At 38.8% G+C, this 18,050-nt stretch overlaps 1 protein-coding gene across 1 annotated transcript in view; it reads right to left on the bottom strand.

Annotated features, from left to right (window-relative positions):
- PMFBP1 (polyamine modulated factor 1 binding protein 1) overlaps positions 1 to 18,050 on the bottom strand; it is a 532,821-nt gene that overhangs the window by 236,790 nt on the left and 277,981 nt on the right. Inside the window, exons 9-10 of the mRNA XM_074027855.1 lie at positions 2,148 to 2,214; positions 1,615 to 1,754 (exon numbers count right to left, since the gene is read on the bottom strand). The gene's annotated coding sequence lies outside the window, so the exon portion shown is untranslated. The remainder of the gene's footprint in view (positions 1 to 1,614; positions 1,755 to 2,147; positions 2,215 to 18,050) is intronic.

Here is an 18,050-nt window from a genome sequence, read left to right as displayed (position 1 = left end):
GGTTCTTATCCTCTGAAATTAGAGCCCACCCTCTGTATGAGATTTCCTACCACAGGGCTAGCTCTGATGCAGGCAGTGGGGTACTGACTCGGACTTCTCTAAAGTCCTTTACAAACATTCTTCTAATGATGCAAATTTCACCATGATGGGCACAAGTCCTTGCCTCACACCCTTGTTTCCAAGGCTCTGTTATAATAAAGCATGGAGGTTTCTATGGTGAAGGACACTGGGGAATTACTGCAGGATATAGAACTAGGGAGTTTCAAGAATTACAGGAGACAGAGTACTCTGAAACTATGTAGACTAAAATATGTAAAAAATGAATGTCTTTGATATATCACAAGGATTGGCCAAACTATAGCTCATGGGCCAAATATGGCTACTGTCTGTTTCTGTAAATAAAGTTGTATTGGACCATAGCCTTGCTCACCTATTCATTTACACATTGTCTATGGCTGTCATAAGTGAGTGGCTGCAACAGACTGTATGGTCCCCAAAGCTTAAAACGTCAACTATTTATCCCTTTATAGAAAGAGTTGCTTATCCCTGATACAGAATAACTGAGCAAAATCACCTAAGCTTAGTTCTTTGCTCGGAAATAACAAGCATGCAGATGATCGTCTGACAGGCCTAAGAAAATAACTACAAAGGCCAGGTGCAGTGGCTCATGCCTGTAATCCCAGCACTGTGGGAGGCTGAGGTGGGCAGATCGCATGAGGTCAGGAGTTTGAGACCAGTCTGGTCAATATGATGAAACCCAGTCTCTAACAAAAATACCAAAATTAGCCAGGCATGGTGGCATGTGCCTGTAATCCCAGCTACTCGGGAGGCTGAGACAGGAGAATTGCTGGAACCAGGAGGCAGAGGTTGCAGTGAACTGAGATCGCACCACTGCACTCCATCTTGGGTGACAGAGCAAGACTCCGTTTAAAAAAAACAACGACACTACACAAAAGTCATATGGCAACAAAACTCTCCAGGAAGGTACTTATTAGGATACCTGTTATAAGAGGCAGTATGTATTGTAGAATGAGCATCAACTGTGAACCTAGATTTGACCCATATTCCTGCTGTTTATTGGGCTGAACAAACCTTTCCTCAGAGTTATTATCAGGATTAAATATTATGATTTAATTCAGCAGTACCCAACCTTTTTGGCACCAGGGACCAGTTTTGTGGAAGACAGTTTTTCCCTGGATGCCAGGGGTCAGGGGGAATGTGATTTTGAGATGTAACTTCTACCTCAGATCATCAGGCATTAGATTCTCATAAGGAGCACACAACCTAGATCCCTTGTATGCAAAGTTTGCAATAGGGTTCGTGCTCCTGTGAGAATCTAATGTTGCTGCTGATCTGACAGGATGTGGAGCTCAGGTGGTAATGCTCACTCACCTGCTGATCGCCTCCTGCTGTGTGGCCCTGTTCTTAACAGGCCACAGACCAGTACCGGTCCTTGGCCTGAGGGTTGGGGACCCCTGATCTAACTGAGAATACTTACTACTCACTAAACTGTTGTGTTCTTCCTTCCAGTCTTTCTGTCTTCATCATTTCCGGCACTGATCTAAACACATCATAAGAACAAGACCTTGATATCTTTTGAATAACAAGTAGCACCTGTTTGGAACTGTATCTTGACTCTCACTGGTGCTTTTCCTTTGGTTGATGCAAAGCTTTCAAATCCTTTAGGGAGATGCCATTGTGAATATCTATGATAGTCTCCTCTGCCTTCAAAATCTTTGCCTTCTCTATAAAACCTGGAAAACACAGAAAAGAGGCCCCCATACATAAAAGGGAAGAAGAAATTATTTGTCACAATTAGATACAGGTTAAAATATCCATTCAGTACTTAATAATGATAGGTTATTATCAGTATTGGTCACATGATTAGATCAATACTTTACATTGAAACCACATGAAATTATTACTTTGGTGTCACCATCATCCATAATGATTGAATTCTACCAGTCAATATTAATAACTGCAAATGAATTCAATTAACAATCGCAGACATTGTCCAAAGCAATGGGTTATAAATTCAAAAATTTATTTTTGTTTGTTGAAAATATAAAAATGTATTTTATATTGAAAAGAGTCTGATAATATTAATGTTATATTATTATTAAACATTAATAATAGCTAATACTCACCAAGCCCTTTTTGTGTGGCAGAGTCAAAGACTGCATATGTATCATCTTATTTAATCCGCACAACAACCTAATAAGAAAGGTGAAATCATTACTCCCACTTTGTAATAACCTAAGACTTAGAGGAGTTAAAATGACAACTGAAACACATTATAGCATTTCACCAAAACAACACAGCATTTCACTGACAAATTATATAAATTGTTGGTGAAGAAAGAAAATGTTTAAAAAATACGAAGCTTGCTATTTCATTACTCAGTATCTCCTTGCTAAATGTTTGTATGTTGAGTCCTTTCTACAACTTAATCTTCAGGTAATTTGATTACACATCATTTTCCATGATGATTAGGTAGCAGCAGTCAATGACCTTTTCAGTTTCAATGCATGTTTTTTTTTTTCTTTTTGAGACAGGGTCTCGATTTGTTGCCCGTGCTGGAGTGCAGTGGATCAATCACAGCTCGTGGTAGCCTTAACTTCCCAGGTTAAAGTGATCCTCCCACTTTAGCCTCCTGAGTAGCCAGCACTACAGGCATGTGCCACCACACCTAATTTTTTTTTCCCTTTTTTTATACAGGTGGGATCTTGCTCTGCTGCCCAGAATGACCTTGAACTCCTGGCCTCAAGCAATCCTCCCGCCTTGGTCTCCCAAAGTGCTGGGATCACAGGTATGAGTCACTGCACCTAGTCTCAATGCAATTTTGATGATTTATTTATTTCATTTTCATTTTTATCAATATTTTTAAGTAGATGTTTTTGAAAGTCAAAATATCCTATAAATTATAACAGAAAATAGTAGTCCTTTGTTCCATTTCTTCTTACTTCCAACTTCTACTATCTAAAGTCAACTACTTTCAAATAGTTTAGCTGTTTCTTCTAGTATCTGTCTCTGTATTTCCGAATAACACGCTGGTCTTACAAAGTCTTGATTTTTTTCTATTTTAGGCACAACATCCTGACTTCTCAGAGTGGATTATGATTTAGTTATCTTATGCTTCCGCCACATTTTGTGCATGCCCACACACTTTTGAATCCTTGCAAAGAACTTATGAAGTAGGGTTTTTTGTTTTGTTTTGTTTTGAGACAGGGTCTTGCTCTGTTGCCCAGGCTAGAGTGCAGTGGTGTGATCTCAGCTCACTGCAACCTCCGCCTCCCGGGTTCAAGCAATTCTCATGTCTCAGCTTCCTAAGTAGCTGGGACTACAGGTGCATGTCACCACGCCTGGCTAATTTTTTGTATTTTTCATGGAGATTTTGCCATGTTGCCCAGGTTGGTCTTGAACTCCTAAGCTTCAGTGATCTACCCGCCTTGGCCTTCCAAAGTGCTGGTATTACAGGTGTGAGCTACTGTGCCTGGCCTGAAGTAGGTATTATTATCTCTGTTTGACAGAAAAAACACAAAGACTCAGAGAAGTTATGTATCTCATTCTAGATTAAGATTCAAAGCAGTTCTTACTCCAGGCTTCTCTTTGAATCAGATACTCTAACATGCTCCATTTCCCTGAAGATACTTTTTAACACCCCTCGCTCTCATCAAGAAGAAAAATTTTTGTCAGACAACAAAACAGCCATTCTATGGTGACACTTTGTTCTACCAAACTTTGTTAAAAGTGGACCCCAGGAAAACTTGTAACCCCAAGATTATAACTAAATTGGGACTAAAATCCAGGATTTGAACATCCATCCAACTGGATTATACTTTATTACTTCTGCCACCCTGGCACTGGTCCCCATTTGGCCTTATCACCTCTGTCTTCCCTGTTCTGCTACCTTTTGCCTAACTTTCATTACTTCAAACACAGAATATTGTAAAGCCTCCCAAAAAGTTCTCCAAACCACATCCATACCACCTTAAGCAACACTACCAATCAATCTTCCTGAAACAGAGTTCCAACCTGCCATCCCTGTTAAAATCTTCTATGGATTTACACTTGACTCCAAATTAAATACAAGGGCTCAAGAGCATCCATCCAATGGTTTAAACATTTATTGCTCTCAGAACTCAACCTCTAAATTATTATATTCTCTTTTTTTCCAAACACCCTCCTTTCTATTTTGCCATTATCTTTTTTCATCCCATTTCTTGCTCTGTCATTTCTGCTTTTAGAAGTACCCCAATTTCACTTTTCCTTGTTTTCCCAGTTAGAAATTTTTTATTCATTTTTTGAAACTTCCTTAGTTAATGCTTCTTTTAGATAACTGATACACAAATAATGAAAGCCAGAATATAATGTTTTACTTCCTCTATGGGTGGTAAGTTCTACAAAGGTAGGGACAATGACTTGTTCATTTAATGTTACACACAGTGCTTAGCAGTGTCTTGAACAAGAATCCAATAGATGTTTACCGAATGGACAAACAAATTTAGGTTTAGGTTAGAAATCAAACATGGTCTGGGGCTAAATGAAATCCAAACAAAAAGTATATACAGAGGTCTCAAAATGTCTTTTCCCTAATCCTTTAAAATGACTTTTTATGTTGTATGTACATCCTGTTGAGTTCAAGATACTCTTTTTTTTTTTTTTTTTTTTGAGACGGAGTTTGGCTCTTGTTGCCCAGGCCGCAGTGCAATGGTGTGATCTTGGCTTACCGCAACCTCCACCTCCTGGGTTCAAGTGATTCTCCTGTCTCAGCCTCCCAAGTAGCTGGGATTACAGGCATGTGCCACCACGCCTGGCTACTTTTGTATTTTTAGTAGAGATGGGGTTTCTCCATGTTGATTAGAGTGGCCTTGAACTCCCAACCTCAGGTGATCCGCCCGCCTCAGCCTCCCAAAGTGCTGGGATTACAGGTGTGAGCCAGCGCGCTCGGCCTAAGTTACTTCTTCATAAGTTTTAGAGAAAGCCAATTAAGATAAATAATAAGAAAAAGAAGATAGAAAGTAGGGTAGATTCAAGAATGATCTAAAAAATGGTCAGTAAAATAAAATTATAATGCTGCTCTAATTCTAGAACAATGGGAACACATTTATCATAAAAATTTCCATCAGACAAGATGGCTACTGTATGTCTTCTGCCACAGTTCTTTTAAAGGAGATCCCCGGAAAACTAACAGAGAAGGGCAGATATTGCCCCCCTGGGCTGAGTCAGAGAATGCCTCTGAAATAAGGAGAGAAGTGGGAATGTTATTTTCACTCAAATATCTTTGATTTCATCATTTGTGATTTTTTAAAAAAACCTGTTGAGAGTAAATGGACTCAAATCAGTAAGCACAAATATTTACAATTACTTATGTATACCTGTTTTTAAAAATAACAAAAAATATCTGAGAAAGGCAAATTTTGTGCCCAGCTATCAAAAGTCTGTTTTAAAAAACTATTCAGAGTATCCTCTTCCCAATTCTCAATTTAAGAAAGTAAAAATATAATTCTATAATCTTGTAATTAGTGAAAAAAGATCCAAGGCTGGTAAATCAACATCTTCATGTAATATAAAATCAACAATACACAGAAACAAAATAAATGAATATATTTTAATGAAGTATATCAAATAATTGAAACTGAGAAATTAATAATAGTACTTGAATTTTAAATTGTGATTGTCTTTCAAGAAGTCCAAAATACGTTACAGCCCTGGAGCCCAGCTCTTTACCATCATGGGACCAGGCAAGAACCCTTCCATCTATACTCTGGATGTTGCCATGGGGTTGGATCTATGTAGTATCTGTTCAGGGATGCCAGTCTTCACAATCATCTGACAATTGTTATGAGGTTTCCCAACTTTAACTTCCTTGTTCCATCTGGTAGTACAATTAGGAATCTCTTGAAAGTGACACCAGGAAGTGCATTGTTGCATGCAAAGGGAGACAATTAAGTTACTTTCTCTTTCAGAAAAGTGAGTTCTAAGAGTTAGAAAGGACTTGGATAAATGGTGTACATGGAGAGGGAATTCCTTTTGAAAGGAAAAAGTGATTTTTTTTCTATATTAGCATTGTAGGTTAGAAAGGTCCAAAGGAAAAAGCATATTCTACATCCTGAATTTTTCTAAATTGCATGGAGCAGAAAATGGATATTGGCCTACTTTTTATATGAAAATTAGTTGGTTGTTGGATTTAAGGTTTTTTTTTTTTTCTTTTGTGAATTGGAAGTTACTATGACCATGATGCTGGCAAGAGCTAAAATATTTTCCCTGCCTTTCAAGGAATGCAGTTCAGGCAGTTATGTTCCTGGAAAGTTCTTTCTTGCCCTGGAGAAATTAGTTTTACTGTTGTTAAGATCTGGTTATCTAAGTCTCTATTTCTGTCTGTCTTTCTAACCATTCATCAAAGACTATTGTGAAAGAAGAGAACTTTTGGAGAAAGGAATAAAAAGGGACATGGTAGGGAGGCAATGAAGACTAAAAAGGAAGGGAGAAAGAGAGGCCATCCCAAATATCCTGAAATAGCAGAATGGTCTGAGTGTGGGTCACTGGCTGGGAGATGCCAGGGAAAGGTCAAAGAAGGATCCAATCCTGAAGTGGCAAGGACAAATGCCCAGAACTTCCTTAAATCAGAATCTTGTCACCAAATTGTCCAGTCTTCAACTTGAACTTGCCAGCTGGTCACCTTGCCACCTTGGGAGTGGCCGACCTGTCTGTGTTGCACTTTGCTCTGCCACCATTTGCCTACTCCATGAGGACATCTCCCCACAGTAGCTCCCAGGAGGCTTTGGCTACCCAGAGGGCAGTGGAGGAAAATCTTTGGGCTGAGGTATTAGAAATGAACACACTCATCGAACTAGTTTCCTTTTATTAAATATAGCCAATCACTCAAGGAACCAAAAACATATAATGAAGAGTCAGCTAGATCAACAGATCAGTATAAAGAGCCCAGAGACAGACCCAAGCATGTGTGGGAACTTGGTGTTTGAAGGAAGCTACCTCACAAATTTTTGAGTGAAAGAACAGATTATTCAATAAGTGGTTTTAGACAACTGCCTGTTCATACAGAAAAAAATATAAATAGACTCCTTACCTCAGTGCCCACATAAAATATTTTTCAGATATTGGATTGTTGACCTAAAGGGAAAAACAAACTCAAACTATTACAGTTGCTTCAAGGTAAAGAAGGCTTTCTTAAATAAGATTAAACCATAAAATTGAAAATTAAAACATTTGACAACATAAGTGTTGGCAAAGGAAACAAAGCAGCAGCTCACTGAAAAGTAAATCTGCTTGGCCAATAAGCACATTCAAAAAAATATTTTCACTAGAAAAATAATAATGGGGAGGAGGTTCCAAGATGGTTGAATAGGAACAGCTCCAGTCTACAGCTCCCAGCTTGAGCAATGCAGAAGATGGCTGATTTCTGTATTTCCAACTGAGGTACTAGGTTCAACTCACTGGGGCTTGTCGGACAGTGGGTGCAGCCCATGGAGTATGAGCCGAAGCAGGGCAGGGCATCGCCTCACTCAGGAAGCAAAAGAGGTCGGGGAATTCCCTTTCCTAGCAAAGGGAAGCTGTGACAGACAACCGTTGGAAAATTAGGACACTCACACCCTAATACTGTGCTTTTCCAACGGTCATAGCAAACGGCATACCAGGAGAATATATCCCGCACCTGGCTCAGAGGGCCCACGCCCACAGAGCCTTGCTCACTGCTAGCACTGCAGTCTGAGATTGAACTGCAAAGTGGCAGTGAGGCTGAGGGAGGGGAGTCCGCCACTGCTGAGGCTTGAGTAGGTAAACAAAGTGCTGGGAAGCTCAAACTGCGTGGAGCCCACTGCAGCTCAAGGAGGCCTGCCTGCCTCTGTAGACTCCACCTCTGGGGGCAGGGCATAGCTGAACAAAAGGCAGCAGAAACTTCTGTAGACCTAAACGTCCCTGTCTGACAGCTTTGAAGAGAGTAGTGGTTCTCCCAGCATGGAGTTTGAGATCTGAGAACGGACAGACTGCCTCCTCAAGTGGGTCGCTGACCCCGGAGTAGCCTAACTGGGAGGCACCTCCCAGTAGGGGCCAACTGACACCTCATACAGCTAGGTGCCCCTCTGAGATGAAGCTTCCAGAGGAAGGATCAGGTAGCAACATTTGCTGTTCTGCAATATTTGCTGTTCTGCAGCCTCTGGTGGTGATATCCGGGCAACAGGGTCTGGAGTGGACCTCCAGCAAACTCCAACAGAACTGCAGCTGAGGGCTCTGACTGTTACAAGGAAAACTAACAAACAGAAAGGACATCCACACCAAAACCCCATCTGTACATCACCATCATCAAAGACCAAAGGTAGATAAAACCACAAAGATGGGGAGAAACCAGGGTAGAAAAGCTGAAAACTCTAAAAATCAGATCGCCTTTACTCCTCCAAAGGAAAACAGCTCCTCGCCAGCAACAGAACAAAGCTGGAAGGAGAATGACTTAGATGAGTTGAGAGAAGAAGGCTTCAGATGATCAGTAAAAACAAACTTCTCCCAGCTAAAGGAGGATGTTTGAACCCATTGCAAAGAAGCTAAAAACCTTGAAAAAAGATTAGATGAATGGCTAACTAGAATAAACAGCATAGAGAAGACCTTAAGTGACCTGATGGAGCTGAAAACCATGGCACGAGAACTACGTGATGCATGCACAAGCTTCAGTAGCCGATTTTATCAAGTGGAAGAAAGGGTATCAGTGATTGAAGATCAAATGAATGAAATGAAGCGAGAGGTTCAGAGAAAGAAAGAGTAAAAAGAAATGAATAAAGCCTCCAAGAAATATGGGACTGTGTGAAAAGACCAAATCTACGTCTGATTGGGGTACCTGAAAGTGATGGGGAGAATGGAACCAAGTTGGAAAATACTCTGCAGGATATTATCCAGGAGAACTTCTCCAACCTAGCAAGGCAGGGCAACATTAAAATTCAGGAAATACAGAGAACACCACAAAGATACTCCTCGAGAAGAAGAACTCCAAGACATAACTGACAGATTCACCAAAGTTGAAATGAAGGAAAAAATGTTAAGGGCAGCCAGAGAGAAAGGTCGGGTTACCCACAAAGGGCAGCCCATCAGACTAACAGTGGATCTCTCGGCAGAAACTCTACAAGCCAGAAGAGAGTGGGGGCCAATATCAAACCTTCTTAAAGAAAAGAAATTTCAGTACAGAATTTCATATCCAGCCAAACTAAGCTTCATAAGTGAAGGAGAAAAAAAATCCTTTATAGACAAGCAAATGCTGAGAGATTTTGTCACCACCAGGCCTGCCTTACAAGAGCTCCTGAAGGAAGCACTTAACATGGAAAGGAACAACTGATACCAGCCACTGCAAAAACATGCCAAATTGTAAAGACCATCAATGCTAGGAAGAAACTGCATCAACTAATGAGCAAAATAACCAGTTAACATCATCATGACAGGATCAAATTCACACATCACAATATTAACCTTAAGTGTAAATGGGTGAAATGCCCCAATTAAAACACACAGACTGGCAAATTGGATAAAGAGTCAAGACCCATCAGTGTGGTGTATTCAGGAGACCCATCTCACATGCAGGGACACACATAGGCTCAAAATAAAGGGATGGAGGAAGATCTACCAAGCGAATGCAAAACAAAAAAAAGCAGGGGTTGCAATCCTAGTCTCTGATAAAAAAGACTTTAAACCAACAAAGATCAAAAGAGACAAAGAAGGTCATTACATAATGGTAAAGGGATCAATTCATCAGGAAGAGTTAACTATCCTAAATATATATGCACCCAATACAGGAGCACCCAGATTCATAAAGCAACTCCTTAGAGACCTACAAAGAGACTTAGACTCCCACACAATAATAATGGGAGACTTTAACACCCCACTGTCAACAACAGACAGATCAATGAGACAGAAAGTTAACAAGGATATCCAGCAACTGAACTCAGCTCTGCACCAAGTGACCTAATAGACGTCTACAGAACTCTCCACCCCAAATCAACAAAATATACATTCTTCTCAGCACCACATCATACTTATTCCAAAACTGACCACATTGTTGGAAGTAAAGCGCTCCTCAGCAAATGTAAAAGAACAGAAATTATAACAATCTGTCTCTCAGACCACAGTGCAATCAAACTAGAACTCAGGATTAAGAAACCCACTAAAAACCACTCAACTACATGGAAACTGAAAAAACTGCTCCTGAATGACTACTGGGTACATAACGAAATGAAGGCAGAAATAAAGATGTTCTTTGAAACCAATGAGAATAAAGACACAACATACCAGAATCTCTGGGACACATTTAAAGCAGTGTGTAGAAGGAAATTTATAGCACTAAATGTCCACAAGAGAAAGCAGGAAAGATCTAAAATAGACACCCTAACATCACAATTAAAAGAACTAGAGAAGCAAGAGCAAACACATTCAAAAGCTAGCAGAAGGCAAGAAATAACTAAGATCAGAGCAGAACTGAAGGAGATAGAGACACAAAAAGCCCTTCAAAAAATCAATGAATCCAGGAGCTGGTTTTTTGAAAAGATCAACAAAATTGACAGACCACTAGCAAGACTAATAAAGAAGAAAAGAGGGAAGAATCAAATAGACACAATAAAAAATGTTAAAGGGATATCACCACCAATCCCACAGAAATACAAACTACCATCACAGAATACCATAAACACCTCTATGCAAATAAACTAGAAATCTCGGAGAAATGGACAAATTCCTGGACACATACACCCTCCCAAGACTAAATCAGGAAGAAGTGGAATCCATGAATAGACCAATAACAGGCTCTGAAATTGAGGCAATAATTAATAGCCTACTAACCAAAAAAAGTCCAGGACCAGATGGATTCACAGCCGAATTCTACCAGAGGTACAAAGAGGAGCTGGTACCAGTTCTTCTGAAAATGTTCTAATCAATAGAAAAAGAGGGAATTGTCCCTAACTCCTTTTATGAGGCCAACATCATCCTGATACCAAAGCTTGGCAGAGACACAACAAAAAAAGAGAATTTTAGACCAATATCCCTTATGAACATCGATGCAAAAATCCTCAATAAAATGCTGGCAAACTGAATCCAGCAGTACATCAAAAAGCTTATCCACCATGATCAAGTCGGCTTCATCCCTGGGATGCAAGAGTGGTTCAACATACGCAAATCAATAAACGTAATCCATCACATAAACAGAACAAATGACAAAAACCACATGATTATCTCAATAGATGCAGAAAAGGCCTTCTACAAAATTCAACAGCCCTTCATGCTAAAAACTCTCAATAAACTAGGTATTGATGGAACATATCTCAAAATAATAAGAGCTATTTATGACAAACTCACAGCCAATATCATACTGAATGGGCACAAACTGGAAGCATTCCCTTTGAAAACCAGCACAAGACAAGGATGCCCTCTCTCCCCACTCCTATTCAACATAGTGTTGGAAGTTCTGGCCAGGGCAATAGGCAAGAGAAAGAAATAAAGGGTATTCAATTAGGAAAAGAGGAAGTCAAATTGTCCCTGTTTGCAGATGAGATGATTGTATATCTAGAAAGCCCCATTGTTTCAGCCCAAAAGCTCCTTAAGCTGATAAACAACTTCAGCAAAGTCTCAGGATACAAAATCAATGTGCAAAAATCATAAGCATCCCTATACACCAACAACAGACAAACAGAGAGCCAAATCATGAGTGAACTTCCATTCACAATTGCCACAAAGAGAATAAAATACCTAGGAATACAACTCACAAGGAATGTGAGGGACCTCTTCAAGGAGAACTACAAACCACTGCTCAACAAAATACAAGAGGACACAAACAAATGAACAAACACTCCATGCTCATGGATGGGAACAATCAATATTGTGAAAATGCCCATACTGCTCAAGGTAATTTATAGATTCTATGCCATCCACATCAAACTACCAATGACTTTCTTCACAGAATTGGAAAAAAACTACTTTAAAGTTCACATGGAACCAAAAAAAGAGGCTGCATTGCCAAGACAATCCTGAGCCAAAAGAACAAAGCTGGAGGCATCACACTACCTGCCTTCAAACTATACTACATGGCTACAGTAACCAAAACAGCTTGCTACTGGTACCAAAACAGAGATATAGACCAATGGAACAGAACAGAGCCCTCAGAAATAATACCACACGTCTACAACCATCTGATCTTTGACAAACCTGACAAAAACAAGAAATGGGAAAAGGATTCCCTATTTAATAAATGACACTGGGAAAACTGGCTAGCCATATGTAGAAAGCTGAAACTGGATCCCTTCCTTACACCTTATACAAAAATTAATTCAAGATGGATTAGAGACTTAAATGTTAGACCTAAAACCATAAAAACTCTAGAAGAAAACCTAGGCAATACTGTTCAGGACATAAGCATGGGCAAGGCCTTCATGATTACAACACCAAAAGCAATGGCAACTAAAGCCAAAATTGACAAATGGGATCTAATTAAACTAAAGAGCTTCTGCACAGCAAAAGAAACTTTCATCAGAGTGAACATGCAACCTACAGAATGGGAGAAAAATTTTACAATCTACCCATCTGACAAAGGGCCAATATCCAGAACCAAGAACTTAAACAAATTTACAAGGAAAAATCAAACAACCCCGTCAAAAAGTGGGCAAAGGACATGAACAGACATTTCTCAAAAGAAGACATTTATACAGCCAACAGACACATGAAAAAATGCTCATCACTAGCCATCAGAGAAATTCAAATCAAAACCACCATGAGACACTATCTCACACCAGTTAGAATGGTGATCATTAAAAAGTCAGGAAACAACAGGTGCTGGAGAGGATGTGGAGAAATAGGAATGCTTTTACACTGTTGGTGGGACTGTAAACTAGTTCAACCATTGTGGAAGACAGTGTAGTGATTTCTCAAGGATGTAGAGGCAGAAATACCATTTGACCCAGCTATCCCATTAGTGGGCATATACCCAAAGGATTATAAATTATGCTCCTATAAAGACACATGCACACGTATGTTTATTGCAGCACCATTCACAATAGCAAAGACTTGGAACCAACCCAAATGTCCATTAATGAGAGACTGGATTAAGAAAATGTGGCACATATACACCATGGAATACTATGTAGCCACAAAAAAGGATGAGTTCATGTCCTTTGTAGGGACATGGATGAAGCGGGAAACCATCATTCTGAGCAAACTATCACAAGGACAGAAAAACCAAACACTGCATGTTCTCACTCATAGGTGGGAATTGAACAATAAGAACACCTGGACACGGGGTGGGGAACATCACACACTGGGGCCTGTCTTGGGGTGGGGAAGGGGGGAAGGATAGCATTAGCAGATATACCTAATATAAACGACGAGTTAACGGGTACAGCACACCAACATGGTAAATGTATACATATGTAAGAAACCTGCACGTTGTGCACATGTACCCTAGAATTTAAAGTATAATAATAAAAAAAAGAAAATAATCCAAAAATCCACAAAAAGGGAAAATTATGTTGAATTTTATACTGCAATGAAAAAGAATAAACTATCAGATGGGTAAGTCCAAAAAAATTATATTAAACATTAAAAGCAAGAAGCAAAATAATAGAGGATACATAATATTTTAATATATACCAAGTAATCTATGTATTGCTTATGTATGTACCTATAAATGTATGTTAAGATATGAAAAATGAGGCTGGGCGCGGTCGCTCACGCTTGTAATCCCAGCACTTTGGAAGGCCGAGGTGGGCGGATCACGACGTCAGGAGATTGAGACCATGGTGAAACCCCGTCTCTACTAAAAATACAAAAAAATTAGCCAGGCGTGGTGGCAGGCGCCTGTGGTCCCAGTGCTCCGAGAGGCTGAGGCAGGAGAATGGCGTGACCCCGAGAGGCGGAGCTTGCAGTGAGCTGAGATCACGCCACTGCACTCCAGCCTGGGTGACAGAAGGAGACTCCGTCTCAAAAACAAACAAATAAACAAACAAAGAAAAATGAATTTGAGGCATAGATTGAAACAAATTCTAAGGTCGGGCATGGTACTTCATGCCTGTAATCCCAGCAGTTTGGGAGGCCGAGGCAGGTGGATCACCTGAGGTCAGGAGTGCGAGACTAGCCTGGCCAACATGGCGAAACCCTGTCTCTACTAAAAGAATACAAAAATCAGCCAGATATGGTGGTGGGCGCTTGTAATCTCTGCTACTTGGGAGGCTGAGGCAAGAGAATCGCTTGAACTCGGAAGGAAGAGGTTGCAGTGAGCTTAGATCACACCATTGCACTCCAGCCTGGATGACAAGAGCAAAACTCAAAAACAAAAACAAAACAAAAACAAAAACAAAAACCCAACAACAAAATCTAGTAGTTGCCTCGGGGAACTGAAGAGAGCAGAACTGGACAGAAGAATGGTGGTTATGAGGACTTTAGCTTTATGTGTAATATTTTATTTTTTAGTGTAGAATGTGATTGGTGTATTATTCTTTGTACTTTTCTATATTTTAACATTTATTTCCCAAAAGTCTAATATGCTACTTTGAGAGATGTTCCCTTTTGACTTCCTAATGTTTTGATATAGACAGTTCCTATTACAGGAAGAAGAAACATACATTATAAAGTGTATGTAAGATTCTCTGCTACTAAAACTGTTTTATGGCAAAAAATTTTTAAATTTTATTTTTGAAAGCAGTTATATTCTTACATTATATGTATTTATTTATTATCCTATGTGAATAGGATAATAAAATTAAAGAGTCTTTGTTCTGAAGGGGGACCTCAGAGATCATTACAGAATAACCGCTTCATTTTACAGATGAGAAAACGAAAGCACAGAGACTGGCTGAAGGTCACGCAGCTCGTTAGTAATCCAGTCAGGATGAAAACTCCAAGACCACACTGGAATGTTATATAAACTATCTTTTCCCAACTGTCATTTTTATTCATTCTTCCTCACCTTCCTCCCTACACACACCCATGTTATAGTCAGCGTGGGTGTTATTTATGTATATCTATTATCCTCATGGAACATGAAGTTTTACTCCTGCAAGTCCAAGACCAAGTCTGATTTATCTTTGTAGTTTCGCACATAGTAGGTGATCAATAAATATTTGTTAAATATTCTACCTCAGTTATTATCTTTATGGTATTGCCAGCTTGGCATGAAGGACAATATATTCAAAGGAATTTAGCACTTAGATTTGTTATAACTCTAATAATAGAGTAATAAAACTATTTAATATCTAATCTTCATTTTAGAGATAACTCGATTCAGGGAGCTGAGCCATAACGTCTCTGCCATGTTGTTTGATATATACATTATAGGAAAGACATGTCTTTAACAGCTGAGCTTGCCTTATCACCCTAATGGTGTATGACTCAGTAGAGCACAGGCAGGGTTTTCCTAGAGGGGTGAACGTGAGTGTCCCTCAGTTCTCTCAAGCATCATCTTAATCTTGAATTTCTCAACATTTAGCTCCTGCAGCTGAAGCATGTTTAAAAGATTTTCACTCACGCTGTTTTGCCATCGTGATAGTGTTTATTCACCAGCTGGGATTTTCATGTGTTCCGTAGCTTCCTATGGTTTTTCATTGGGTTTGGGTCTCTCTCTGCTTTCCTCATATTAGTAATGATTCTGGAATAATGGAAAAGGGCTCAATTCGAGCTTCATAGCAATTTAAATATCACTTTTTATAGTTTTCTCCCTCACATTTCTACAGCATCCTGTCTACTAATATTAACACCCCAGCTTGAGGCAGGCACAGACCAATTTGCCTTTATGGATTCTTTGACCCCTAAACGTCCTTGCTGTTTCTGAGCTCTTCCAACATGAGCCTGGAATTAGCCCCACAAACCTATATCTACTTGTCCCCTACAAAGGCAAGTAAGAACTAAGGCAGCCTTTTACTCTTCTCTCACAGCAAACTGCATAAATTTTAAATGTACACACATCCTTGCTTGCTTTTAGTAATTCAAATAGCAAATCTGCTCAGAGAACATGTGAAGTAGATTTGATTTTTTATTGAGTGATAACATGAAACTCATGGAATGAACCTAATATGAACTTATTGAAATCACTGTGGTTGACATACATGAAAAAAACTTGGATTCCTAGTGAGGTCTTCATGGAGTCAAAGTTATGTTTTTAACATGTTTAAATACTAATTTTGTTCAGGGGATGACCAGAAAATAGTATTTGTTTCTTACTGAATTTGGAAAAAGCATTTAAAAGAGCATTTTATATTGAATACTTTCCTCTATCTTCTCAGCACTAAATGAATGACTAATTAAATCTGTTATATGAAAACATCATAGCAGATGGTCCTTCCCATTAATAAGTATGTAATGAAACAATAAACATGCTGAAGAGAAAGACATGAGAAATTGCAGATCAGTTGTTCAGTGAGTAATTTATCTCAGGACACAGGGGTCAACCAATGGGAAAGCTGTTGTGAGAGTGAACATTCCCTTCTTCTTTCTCCATCCTGCTGGCCACCTATTAATGCTGCAAATGATCTATTCAAATTACTGAGTCTTCAGCGTGAAGTGTCCCAGAAACATACTCTACAACGCACACAGATAAAGCTAAAAAGGGCAAACTCATTTATGAATACATAAACAAAAGTTATAATGTTCTAACAAATGGAATCCAGCAATGTATCACAATAATAATGCAGTAAGACCAGGAAGGGTTTGTTCCGGGAATGAAAGAGTATTTCAATATTAGAAAATCTGTCAACATAATTCATTACATTACCAAAATTATTACATCTGTAGATGTTGAAAAGGCATTTAATACAATTCCAAAGTTATTCTTAATAAGTACAAGGAATCCATTTAGCTATAATGAAGGCAATTTCCAGAAACCAAAAGAAAATTTCATTCTTAACAAAATCCTAAGACCATTTCAATTAAAATCAGAAACAATTTGGGAAGGGTCACTAATACTAATTGTTACTTTAATGTTGTCTTGGAGCTTATAATAATAAATATTTATTATTTATTAATAATAGTGTTATTAGTCACTGCAGGAAAGGCATGGGAAAGAAACTACAAAGACAGGTGTGCTGGATTGTTCTAATGTTAATGAAGTTACAATGGGAACTGTGTTTTTCAGAAATCTTTTCTTTCATGGTTTTGTGCAAGAATTGACAAAAATCAGAGGTCATATGAGACTTGGGAAGCAAAAACAGCCACTATCTTTGAAGATTTTCCTAGTCAGATACAATGAAGGATGGATGCAGAAGTGGCCAGTAAATTCATTTGTCATTGTTTTCCCCACTCCATGTCCAGCTCTACTTCCCGACTGCTAGATCTGCTGACCAAAAGTAGCCCCAGGTCCTCCACCAGTTACCTGACTGATGGCTCCACAAGTGGGAGCTATGCAGAGGTACCAGCTTTCCAGAAACTTTTCTGCCATGTCCTCTTTATGTTTTCTCTCTGGCACCAGATTTCTAAGAACATATCTTGAAGAGGGCTTGTTAATGACTTCTCTCTAATCCTCCAACTCCCCATTTTGAATCCTTACTTCCGAATATCTCTCACAATTATGTAAGGTCTTTTTTCTACAATTAAACCCTATTTCATGATATTAGTTGTTCTGCTTCCCTGACTAAAACCCTTAATAATAGAATCAGTAAAATAATTGGTTAACAGGGCTGGATATAAGATAAATGTTTAAAAAATAAATATTTTTTGTATTTTAGCAATATGAAACTAGAAACAAAATGAAAATAATAGAATTTTTTTCCACAACAGTGACAAAAACCATAAAATAACAAGAATAAAGTTACAAAGAAGGGAATAGGATTATATGAAGAAAAGTATAAAATCTTACTGAAGGACATAAAATAAGATCTAAGTAATTGAAAAGGCATTTTATGTTCTTGGACAGGGAGATCAAAGATGATAAGATGTTAATTCTCCAAATTAATGTAAAAGAAAGTGCATTTCCAATTAGGATCCTAAGAGAATTTTTAAAAAGTAAGTTTTTGTTATCTTAAAATTTATACGTAAGAATAAATGTCCTATGATATGAAAAAGAACAATGTATGTGTGTGAGG

The sequence above is a fragment of the Macaca fascicularis genome, chromosome 20, assembly GCF_037993035.2.
Source record: "Macaca fascicularis isolate 582-1 chromosome 20, T2T-MFA8v1.1".
NCBI lineage: Eukaryota > Metazoa > Chordata > Mammalia > Primates > Cercopithecidae > Macaca > Macaca fascicularis.
Note: the sequence above shows the minus strand (reverse complement) of the source record. Positions and strands in the feature narration are given on the sequence as shown.